The sequence below is a fragment of the Dermacentor albipictus genome, chromosome 1 (genome assembly GCF_038994185.2).
Source record: "Dermacentor albipictus isolate Rhodes 1998 colony chromosome 1, USDA_Dalb.pri_finalv2, whole genome shotgun sequence".
In the NCBI taxonomy this organism is placed as follows: domain Eukaryota; kingdom Metazoa; phylum Arthropoda; class Arachnida; order Ixodida; family Ixodidae; genus Dermacentor; species Dermacentor albipictus.
In genome coordinates this window covers 178,260,960-178,273,318 of record NC_091821.1, presented here as the reverse complement: position 1 = coordinate 178,273,318, position 12,359 = coordinate 178,260,960, and the positions used below count along the sequence as shown (strand labels likewise).

Here is a 12,359-nt window from a genome sequence, read left to right as displayed (position 1 = left end):
GGTACAATTGGTGCAAGAGAGGTTGCCCATATAGACTATTCAACGCACGTTAAGTACTGTTAAAGAATTACGCGACATGTGTTTTACCGTCGTTTTCCAGTGGCTATCCTCACACATCGACGTAGCAGGCAACGAAGCTGCTGACAGTCCGCACAGCGTTTGCATTCAGGCCAACGAAGAAACCTCCTCAGCACACAAAAACAGAGGTGAGGCAGGATGTCCTTAGGCCGTTTTCGTTCTTTGTGGTCTTCTCTGCACCAACCTTAAGTGACTAAGCGATTACATAGAACCGAAGCTACCTGCCATCGCATCCGCAAAAGGTCAGTGCAAAATTTAGGAGGGGGGTGTTTCAGGATTATACCATTTGTTAGGCGTGTTGGTAAACTGACTTGGAAAGCGTATTTAGCGCCAGCTAACAAGGACAGAAGGGAGACGATACCACAATGCACCAGCGCACTGTGGTATCGTCTTCCTTCTGTCCTTGCATGTTCGCTGGCGCTAAATACGCTTTTTAAGGAGGTGTTTCACCGCGATACAGAACTGAACTGTGATTGGTGAGATGTATGGGCGGAATATCAGGGCCAAGTGGATGACCCACGGCATGTTGCGCCCTGTTTCAAATCCGTCCTAACTTTTAGTCTTCCCGGTATACGTATCGCGACGGCCTTCAGTCTATATATTGCACATAAGTGGCGCTCGGGTGAAGCAAATGCCGGCAGCTTTAGCAAGGCTAGACCCGCCTGCAGCAAGCAACTCTCCTCATTCTCCTCCTCCATTCTTTTCGCTCTTCGTCACTGGCTCGCATGCCGCCGCGTCACTGTTATCGTTCGTACAGGCCACTCCTTTCCACGCGTGATCAAAAAAGAAAACTTGAAAATGAAATGGTAACGCTGCAATATACGGGACCATCGGTCTCAGTATGCTCGACTGTCAGTTGAGGCACAAGCGAAGAGCGACTTCGCAAGAAAGTAGCTCAAGCGATGGCTGGTGCGGCTACAAAAAGGCACACAGTTCACAGGATTTCGAAGCAGCACGGCAAGTCCAATAAACCGACATGTAGTTCAGCTGACGTTATGGCCTAACAGCGCAATAATGCGATGTGACCACATTTCTGAAGCATTCAGTCCTCAATGGGATGAGAATAAAGATCAAGCAGAGAGAGAGAGAGAGGGAGGGAGAGAGCGGAGGGGAGGGGGAGGTTAATTAGGCATGGTGAATGAGCCCGTACGGCTATCCTGCACTGGGGAAGGGGACTGAAAAGGTGTCTCATAACCGAGGGAATTAGTCGAATTGTCTTAGCAGGCTGGAGGCTGAGCGACCGGGGATGCACCATTGCACCCGCGCTCGTGCTTTGTTTTTGCTCCCAGTTGAGAGAGACGATACCACACGTGTTTCCGTACGTGACAAAAGTGTATGCGAGAGGCTCTTCTGAAGACATGGGTGGATAAGGAGGCTACAACACAGTAGGCGATACCTGTACAGCGGGGCGTGGCTCGCAATGCCAGGAACAGCCAAGTGCGGGTTTTACGCGAACGTGCCTTAAGCTACTGGTCTCGCGACATGAGCCCCACGTCCAGCCGCAAGTGCATAGCCCTGAGGTGTACCCGAAGAAATGAAGGACGAAATATTTTACTACGAAGTGCACTCTCGAGGCTTAAAAAAAAGAAAAAGAGAGAAGAAAAAAGAAGGAAAAGAAAAGAGTGGTGACAATCACGGATTAGCAGGTGAACTGCGCTCGCGCGAGTTTCAGGCCTAGGCTTGGGAAGGTTGTGACTGTTCTGATAAGAGCCACTGATTCGCCTCCAAATATTCCACACATTTATTTCCCAATTTCACAACGTGGGCGCTATAACGGAAAACTATTCCAAACTTTTCTATTCCAATTCTGCAATCAGCCCTCCGCGATTCCTCAAAAGCTTTTTTGGTCCAGCCCCAGTTCACCTGTCTGTCAGGCGACGTCACGAAACCGCGATAGCTCCCCATCTGATATGACGTGTACACACTGATTATGCATGATTTGGACGAACAAAAGAAAAATAGCTACTTCTCATTCGACGCCTTTCCACCATTAGTCCACGGCTATTGGTCAAAAGTTTTCGGGCTGCACCCACTTCAGCTGCCTGTCACGCGACGTCACAAAACCGCAAAAACTCACCTCGTCAAAGTGACGTGAACGCGTTAAAGATACATTAATATGCCGAACAAAACTGGATTTTCTTCTGAATAGCTGCAGGCTGCCCCGTTCCGAAAGGAATGAAAGATGGCGGCCGCCGATCGCTCAGGCACTGGCTACTCGCACCTGCCGGAGAGCATGGGTTTACTTGCATATAATAAATCTTTTTGCATGACCGTGTAACGTTTTCAAACCATTTCGGCACGTTTACGACCTCGTTGTGCCAACTCTTCTTTGCTGAGGATCCGTTTCGCGTCATTCTTAAGCTACCGTTGCATGCCGCCGTGATTGCCGACGAGCCACCGCAAGCTAAGGGAAAGCGGACCAATCGAAGACGCCGACACCACCTTCTTCATCCGGTTATCGATTTTCAATGCAGTGGCTCGGCCCCATTGAAACCCTTTCCAGTTGAACGTGCTCCTCACCTCTTGTAAGCTAATTAGATAAGACAAGTCGCTCAGTGTAGGCAATGTTATTCGTTTTTCAAGCAAACAAAAGCGAGCACCTATGAACGAATAGAGCATTTGATTGATCTGTTCAGACAACCCTGCGGGTGACCGCCCAATGCTTGCGTCGGCGGTTACGCAAACTTGACGTCAGGAGATTGGAATAAAAAACATAATGGAATAGTTTTATGTTATAGAGCCCCGTGTTTCAAACTGATGCAACACTACTTGGGTATTGTAGGGGTTGGAGGACGGACTTCGTGATGAAAACCCAAACTTGGGAGGATTTATTCTACATTATGTACAGGGAGGTGAGCGTCAATTAACAGTCGTACAGTCATTACGGGCCAGCAGCAACTCGGACGCTGCGGCCCGCGGCAAGACGTTCGAGAGAGGTGAGTCAGGGAATCAGGGCATGTCCCAGAATGCTCGGGTCTCTCTGGAAGGCTTCTTATAAACCCTTCGAGCACTGGAAGTCACGTCATGTTCGACCAATAGGAGAGTCCGCTCCGATGACGCCACTTTCAGCCAATGGTAGGCGCCCGTGTCGCGGTGTCACACCTGGCGGCTCTCTGCGGTCTTGCCTCGCAGACTGGCAATGCACTTCTTCTAACGAGGAGAAGGGGAGGGCTGCTCATGCTTCATTGTCCGAGGTCCACCTGCTAATCCCGGCGGCGTACGAACTTGTTGGCACGTGAACTTGTTGCCTTCAACTTGTTTGCTCGGCCGCTCCTCTGGAATGTGCTTTCCTGCTTCTGCATTCCTCAATTAGCTGTGCCGCGTTTCGAAGTGGTTTGGGGAACTCGAAGTAATCGCAGGAAACAGCTCCATATCTAACAGTATGGAATTAATCAGACTAATGGTCGTCTTGTGACAGTAGGGATACTCTTCAGCTTTGAAACTAGCAAATTGATAAATATAATAAGTAGATAACCATGAAACACGCAGTGAAGGAAATTCATGTCAGGCTAACATTACACTTACGTAACAGCAAAAGTCTTACAACGCTCACAAGCTTAGTGAGCTAGAAGACCACTTGGGAAAAGAAGGAGAAATATTAAGTTAAGCTTAATTGGTGCGTGCCTGGAACTCTCAGCAAATATGTTTTTACAGTGATCGAAGACTTGATAAGCAAAAAAAAGAAAAAAAAATGTCCGAGTGGCGAGGTCACCTGAAGTGCTTCCGCACCGGCGTCATAGCAGGCTAGAGCGCACCAGCTCGGGCCAACTGCTCTGCCTTTCCCGTAAACATAATGTGCCTCTTGTTCATTGCGTGTTGTGAGATAAGGAATACGAAGCATTCATAGAGAACCAAAGGCTCAACCCAGCCAGTTTACGCAACTTCTTTCTGCACCAAATTAAGCGGCCAAAATATGCGAAAATACTTCGAAATCCGTTACATCACGGTGACGCACCGGCGCTGCACTTCAACGTGCGAAATTCAGTAAATGGAAGCTCTGTCTTCTTTCTTTTTTTTTCTTCTTTTTCCCTGAAGCAATCAACACTTCCCTCCGAAGCGAATGGAATATAAGTGAATGGACAATTAATCAGCCAGCATTTACGCACATTTTTAAATGTGCGCAAATGCTGGCTGATTAATTGTTTTGCATGCGGCAAATGGAGGAAACAACCTTGCAATAAGTTTCCTATAATTTAGTTCGCTTTCTCGAGGTGAAGGATTTACATCCGCGAAAAGACGGCAAACTCGAGCCCGCCACGCAATGACACCATGACTGCCACGGCTTGTGGGCGAGCCATTGGCTGGCGAGGGTGTGTATACGTGTTAAGCCCTCAATTGTTTCTTTTTTTTTGTTTGTTAAGAAACCATCTCGAACTATCTGATGGAGACGACAACAGGACGAATCACGTCATGTTTATGGCAACACGAGTGTGTTATTAATCAGTTATTGTTCATGAAAATGTAAATCTGCACGTGCCACTTGATACGCGCATATTATTATTAGTTTATTCAGCACGCGTACTGTACTATAGCACCACGATTAAGGGCAGCCAAGAGCCACAAAATGTCTAGAGAAAAAATAAATAAAAAGATTTCGGCGGGACACGGCACGAGCGATGCATTTCTCGTGCTCTGTGATGCACGATGAGGCTAACGAATGTACCATTTATTAGTTCTAAAGGTCAATATAGTAAATGTGGACAGCTGACGTTGCGAAAATCAGAAAAGCACTCTGCTCTCATGAACTATAGCTCCTGCACTATCCTCGATACACGCATACGTTCACTAACAAAAAAAAAAGTAATTTGACAGTCGCTTCAGCATACGCTAAAGAGGATGAAGGCGAACGTCTGCGCGCTGACGAAACATTCATTACATTACTTGACATTTTCATTCTAGCGCGCTGTAACTTCCTATTACTTGTTTTCTCGCACCAAAGGTCGTGGGTTCGAGTGAGTTAATTCTCTATCTTAATTAACTGCGCCTCAAGTTCGCCTTATTAAACACCGAAGGCCGAGGATTCGAGTGCCTTAATTAACTTTACCTTAACTATATATAACTAAATGGTCGTGGGTTCGACTCCCACTAAAGGTCGTGTGGTCGAGTGCCTTAATTAGCCTTATCTTGATTATCACTAAAAGGTCTTGGGTTCGAATCCCCCCAATGGTCGTGGGTTTGACCATCGATGGTGGCACCATCAATGTTGGTGCCATTGAATTTTGGTCTCACCAAAGGTCGAGGGTTACGCTCCGACCAAAGGTCGCGAGTTCGCGTGTCTTAATGAACTCCATATTAATTAGGTGTGTCTTAATTAACTTCGTCTTAATTAACACGAATGGCTGTGGGTTCGACCACCAATTCTGGCGCCATTGAATTTTGGTGCCATAACGCCGGGCGGTCAATTTTTCGTGAACGCCGGACAACGAATTTTTCGACCCATCAGCCACTTAAGAAGCAGCTTTAGCTCGGAACCAACTCGATGCCGCCTAGTCCAATACATGTTAACCCGCCGTGGTTGCTTTGTGTCTATGGCGTTGCGCTGCTACGCATGAGGTCGCGGGATCGAATCCCGGCCACGGCGGCCACATTTCGATGGGGGCGAAATGCGAAACCGCCCGTGTACTTATATATATGTAGGTGTCCGTTAAAGAACCCCAGCTGGTCAAAATTTCCGGAGTCCCCACTACGGCTGCCTCATAATTAGATCGTGGTTTTGGCACGTAAAACCTCATAATTATTTTTTCTAAAATACACGTTAAACGCAGAAAAGCTTTTCTGGGATAACCACTGGTCCAATACTAATTAAATTTGTTGCACTTGAGAGAGAACGTTAAATTCTAGTGACTGTTGGAAGCGGAATTTCGATTTAGTGTCCAAATTTTCTTTAGGGAATTTTCAGAGTTCGGTAAGCTTGAAAAAAAGAAATGAAATGACGAAGTTTACAAATTCGTAGCTCGGCACCTAGAAAAGATATCGAAATTATGTAAACTGCATCCGTTAAAGCCTCCAAAGCGGAGAAATTTGATATCTCAATTCATATCTTGCGTGAATTTTTGTCACCTTTAAAAGGGTTTTGCAAAAGTTCCACTCACAAAATAGTGCTCTATTTGAAAGCCATGTATAATATATCAGTTTTGTCCGCTTTAGAGGTACGGTTAGGTGCAATTTACAGAATCGTGATATAATTTTTTTATTGCTGAGTAACAAGCTTGATAGTGAAGGTTGTTCCCTTCGCCTGCTAGTTTAATTAGCAGGCGATGGTTTACGGAAATTTACACGGCCGATAAAACTATGAACCATAGTTCGGGCAGTTGTCTAATATCTTATCACTATCAACGCTTCGTTGTATACTGCGACCTTTTGTTGTCCTTCCATAAAGTGCAATAAAGGCGTAACCATAGGTTTCCTTAAACTCCACAAAAAATGGCTAGGCAGATAGAATGGCCAATTCATAAAGATTCTTTCTTTTGTTATGACGGTTGAGGGGTTGTTTGTAACCGATATTGCGAAGAGGAAACGTTCTCGAGAACATTGTGGAGCCTCATATGACACACCCGATACTGAGACACAGTTTTGAGCCCTCGAAGCTAGAGGTCGGGGTCACGCCCGCCGCTGCGGTGCGATTGTACGAGCTCGCCCGCGCCACATAGGAATAACGGCAACAGGGACTCGCATTGCTGTCTACACCTACGCTCTCTGCGACGTAGCACGTGCACGCGCTTCGAACAGCGCCAGGCATGGACGGCGTAAATCATTTAAATTTCGCGCTTTTTTTTTAAGCTTTCGTAGGAACCATTGCGGAAATTGAGTCACGTGCTGGCCATTCTAATTAGCGCTCAGCAACGGATTTCCCATTTATTACTGAATCCGCGTTCCAGCAGCTTATATTTGATATTTTTTTTTAAAATAACTGCGGTCGTTAAATTAATTATAAAGTGAAAGAACTCACTCGCATCCAGCTCCAAGACCACTAGCGTCGGCTTCATGCTCAGGCAATGAATCACCGATTTTTCTTTTCCCGAACTTTTTTTTTTCTCTCTCTCTCTCCGCAGCCGTTTGACTTTTCTCTTCTCACATCGGGAAGCGGACCGCGTCCGTGCGCCGAAGTTCGGAACGTCGATTTAAAAAAAAAAAAGAAAGAAAGAAAAAAAGAAAAACTCGCTCAGCCTATGTTCGAGCGGCGCGCTCGGCGGCACCTTCTGGCGAAAAGGTGAGCGTTCCGCCGGCGCCAGCTTTCTCCCCGCGGTCTCCTTCTCCTCGCGCTTCGTGATGCGGGGAGGGTCCCCGCGGCGGCGACAGGGGACACACGCGCGCGCACGCAGCCGGCCAACGCTTCCCGGAATCGGCGATGACGAGCGCGACGACCACAGCGCGTGCACGGCGAGCGCGTCCACCCGCGGGCGACCCCCGATCGGTCGCCCTACGTTCATTCGCCGTTGCTTCTGGCGACGCATCCGCCCCCCCCCCCCCTTCATTGCCCGTGAACCCTCTATTGACTGTTCTTTCAAGCGGCCTTTTCTGTACACGATCCGGTGCGCAGGACGCGCGGAGAGCGCCTTTGTTACGGTCACGCCGGGTCACTCGCTCTGACCTTGGCGTTTGTTTATTCCGGCTAGAGGAAGGAGTTAATTGAGTTCATCCACAGGTGACGATATATCAGGCATTCGTATATAATAATAATAATAATAATAATAATAATAATAATAATAATAATAATAATAATAATAATAATAAACCTTGGCACTGTTGTTGTCACTCATTAAGCCTATGGTTCGCGTGCAATTACGGGATTGTGCAGGAACCGAGTCCATGAGGTTGAATGATAGGAGAAACCGAAATTCTGGAAATGGGACCTATTATTATGCTAACTTCCAATAATGGAAACATTCCATTAGTGAAAAGGATTCCATCGGCTCAGCAAGCTCGCATGTTGTCAGGCAGATAGCAACGAGGAGAGACAACAAGAAGTGGCACGAATCAGGGAACCTGTACTGAAAAGTGCGGTACTTGCGAAAAGGGGGAAAACAAATGAATTTGACGGCGGCAAGAATGGGTGGGATCGATAAGGGAATCCTGGCTGGCGGAGCAAACGTTCCTCAGACTGAATCTTCACCGCGGAAGGAAGAGAAAGTGTCCGCAATCGTCAAATGGCATTAGACTTTTACCCTGCTTTAACGCGAACCAAGCGGGAAGCGGAGTCATCTTGTACCTCTTGACACAGAGGCTACGCGTTTGTGTGCATGCTTGGTAAAGGACGCAAGTGTAGCTGGACGCGTCGATTTACTGTGCCCTTTGCGTTGGTTTATACTTGATGTGTCATCAAGAGGACTTACTTCGTGTGTGCTGGCTTTGCTGAGTGCACAGCTGCATCGCTCTATTTACTTCCCAGAAAAAGCGAAAGCAAGCAACAAATGCTGCGCGCTGATAGGGGGGGGGGGAGGGAGAGGGCGAGCTCTTTAGTGCATCGTACCGTTTGAAAGACGGATGTCAGGAAGGCCCGAGCGTCTGCGCGATCACATGAGTGTGTACGCTTCTAGCTAATAGCGCATGAATTTCCGTTTTGCAGTTTCTGCGAATAGAAGAATCACGCTGTGAAAACGACGGCATAATACTACTTCCAGACCAAATTGAAGAACTGGGAAATGCTTCTTCGGCTTATCCCAAGTTGAATTAAGACATTCGTCTGACATCAGTTACTATAGCCTAGTTCACGTTGCGGCCAGCTGCGTCATAAAGTGAGAATATAGGGAACGGGGGAAAGGCGCCGCTGTTTTCTCCGCGTCTCGGTGGTGAGGTGTAGCGAAGGCCAGCATGGCGGTAGCTTAGAAAAAACGGGTAGACCGCACCATTAAAACCCTTAGGACTACGGTAAAATATATATCCCAAATGATTCGTAGAGTAACTTATCGCCGAAAAGGTGTCAAGGAAACAGAGACGATCCGGCTCGTTCAGGCTTTTGTGCTAAGTCGTCTCACATATTGGCGGCGAGGAGTTACGTAGTCGCCATCTATCGGATCGAAGCGCCTGGCTGGCGTAGTATGAGGGATCACGTGGCGCGCTCCTCATATGTTTTGCTGTCAGCGCTCACTGAAAACACCACGCACGAGCTCTCCCGGACATTTCTGTAAGTACTTTCGAAACGATAAAAGTTTGTTACTGTCTAAATAATAATCATGGGCAAACTGAAAGCACAGAATCGTTTACAGACGCTATCTCTTTACCAAAAACGTACAGTCAACACCACTGCGCGCGATTGCCGCGATGGAGCCTCTCGAACCGGCTTCTTGCGTGAAAGGTAGGTAAACGCTGAGAGCAAACTATGTGAAATATGTTCTTATAGTGTTTGTATAACTGAATGGAGCGTAATAGAATGAAGCCTCAATGCAGCGATCGCACAGATTCGCAGCGACCGACTGCGCGTCTGCATGCTTGTCCGCGCACTGTTTCGCTTTCACCGCGTGCGCGTTTTCGCAACGTGCCATGAGCTTTAGGCCGCAGAATGTGAACATTTGACAGTATACAAGCAACCATTGTTGCGTGGGCGCTGTCAGAGTTGTTAAAAAATAGTTTCATAGTAGAGACTTCGACGGGGACTGTGATGTGCCGTCGCGACCATTCAATCTTTTTTTTTTCCGCTTCTAAATTCTTGGACGTTTCAATATTATTTCTTGAGTTGCGTCGCACTGTATGTTTATCGGTGTTCTCAGCGTGCGATTTCCCGCTGCTTCTTTTTTGTAATCCAGCGCATTAATTCATAACACAAACATGACCATATGCCATACTTTTTTTTTAATGTGCTTCTTACCGCTCCCTTTTCACTCCAGTGAACTTGCCAGTATCTATAGCATCGAAAAGTTCATAGACCAAACCGTCATGACATTAGTCGGGCAGCGGACTCGGGCGAGCGTCTCAGTGCGCGTTTTCCGAACACCACAGACCCGGCGCCGTAGCAGAAATCTTCCTCGCGTCTGTGCTTGCTGCATACCCGAGTTGTAGCCGATGGCTGTTTGCCGGTTTTATGTTTCGCGAGCCAAGCTTCACGCAGCTTCTTGTCCTGCGGCTACGTGTGATTAAGGCTGACACCGGGCTCCGTTGCGTACGCCCGGCACTGCGGCACCGAGCAGTAGTAGCCTACCATGTTGCGCGCCTTCAAAGGCAGCCACTACCTATTGTGGTGCTTTCAAGCGTTGTAAAGGAGACACTCGAATCGAAGCGGGAGAATCTCGCCATTAAATGAGGACCGCAGCGTACGAGGGAATCTCGTTTTCAGCTCGCTTCGGCGCTCCCGAAGCAGCCGACGCGGACGCTATGTCCATGTGAGTGATCCCTAATAGCACGTCACGCCGACGGTGGCGCCAGCTTTTCCAGTGCTGGAGCTCGAGCCCAATAGCCTCCCTTTCCAGGACCCCTTGAAAACAGAACTAAAGGCCCTAGATGCGTTGATCAGAATGTAGGACAAAGCGGCTCTCGGCCTACCACAGGGAACCTCTACTGAGCGCCTGCTGGCCCTCGGGATTCACAATAACTACGAGGAGCTACGGGCAGCGACGCTCATATCTCAACTGGAGAGGCTTAGCTTAACCTCCTCTGGCAGAAAATTACTTTGCCGCATAGGTTACCCTATTCGTCCACAGTATGCGGAAGAAGAACTCGAATCTGAGTTCATGAATCTGAGAATCTGAATCTGAATCTGAGTTCATGAATCTGAGAACATGAGTACGAAATACCACCGGGGTCGTAGAAGTGCTCTAGCTCGAAAGTTAATGCAGCAATTCGGTGGAAACCCGGATACAGTCTACACAGATGTCGCTCGATGTGGTGCTTACAAATACGCCGTCGCAGTGGTAGGAGCGGCGGCAGATCAAGGGCTTGTGACTTGCGCCACAGCTAGAGTTGCATCTGCGAATACCGCAGAAGCTTCAGCCATCGCGCTAGCTATTAAAACTAAGGACGCTCTGGAACAATCGTCGATAACTCTCACAGATTCCCAAGTCGCATGTAGACTCTTCCTCACCGGGAGGCTGCCACACAGCACCACTCACCTACTAGGATCCAACCTAATGCAGAAACACATGATCATCTGGTGCCCGGGTCACGCAGGACTTGAGGGCAATGAGAGAACGAACGACGCAGCTTGTGCTTTTGTTAACCGAGCGCCCGACCACTCTGACGAAAACCCCTTCTTACCACATCCTTGAGCACCAACGGCGCGAGTGTAGAAAGTACAGTCCACCACACCCCAACCTATCCAGGCGGGATTCTTATGACTGGCGCCGAATACAGACGCACACATTTCCAAACATTTATTTGAAGCATGCCATTCACCCAACACTGTACAGCGTTCGCTGTACGTCCTTGGTGCGGAGGCCGGCCAACTCTCGCCCACATTACGTGGTATTGCCAGAACAGGCCGCCCAAAATTAATACACCGAGAATAGCCAGCAAACTTTCCGGAAGGGAGCAGTGGGAGACTTGGCTCGCCAGCGAGGATCGGGAGATGCAACTATCCGCCGTGCCGCTCAAGCCAGTGGGCCCTGGACTAGGGGCGCCACCCACTCGCTTTCTGCACTTTTATTTTTTTGAATAAACGTGTATATATATATATATATATATATATATATATATATATATATATATATATATATATATATATATATATATATATATATATATATATATTATAGACACCTCGTTTGAATAAGGCCACGCATGCGTAGTGATCAGAAAAAAAAAAAACACGTGTCCTTTCAATAAGGGAACGAAATGTACACCGATAAAAATAATGGACACATACGAACCAGTTCTTTTTTATCAATCCGCGTGCATCCATTACGTCGAATTCTGTCTACGGAAAGTTTTGAAGTTTATAGTTATACGTAGCAAACAGGGTGTCCCAGCTAACTTTAGCCAGAGTTTAAAAATATGTGAATGCCACGTAGCTGGACAGATCCAAGGTAATGTTGTTTGCCCTCGCTAGGAGATACTATCTTCTTTTCCTTCCACCAAATTAGTTAATTAGTCTTAATTAATTAATCGTCTATTCAAATATTATGATTACATGAAAAGTGTCAGTGAGAAAATTCTAGAGCAATATGAGAAACTCCCGATACAGCTTTCTGTTGCTCAATACGTGCTACATAAAAGTGTTTTTCCGAGCGAGAAAGAAGCCCGCGAATGCAGGCAAAGTGCCTCGAGCGGCCAGTCGCGCGGCAATTTCGCGTGCCCTAAGGCCCTAAGAAAGGGAAGGCGACAATGATAATTAAATAACGAATGAGGTAAAA

The 12,359-nt window shown here is 47.4% G+C and overlaps 1 long non-coding RNA gene across 1 annotated transcript in view; it reads right to left on the bottom strand.

Annotated features, from left to right (window-relative positions):
* LOC139052784 (uncharacterized) overlaps positions 1-12,359 on the bottom strand; it is a 172,918-nt gene that overhangs the window by 127,502 nt on the left and 33,057 nt on the right. The window lies entirely within an intron of this gene.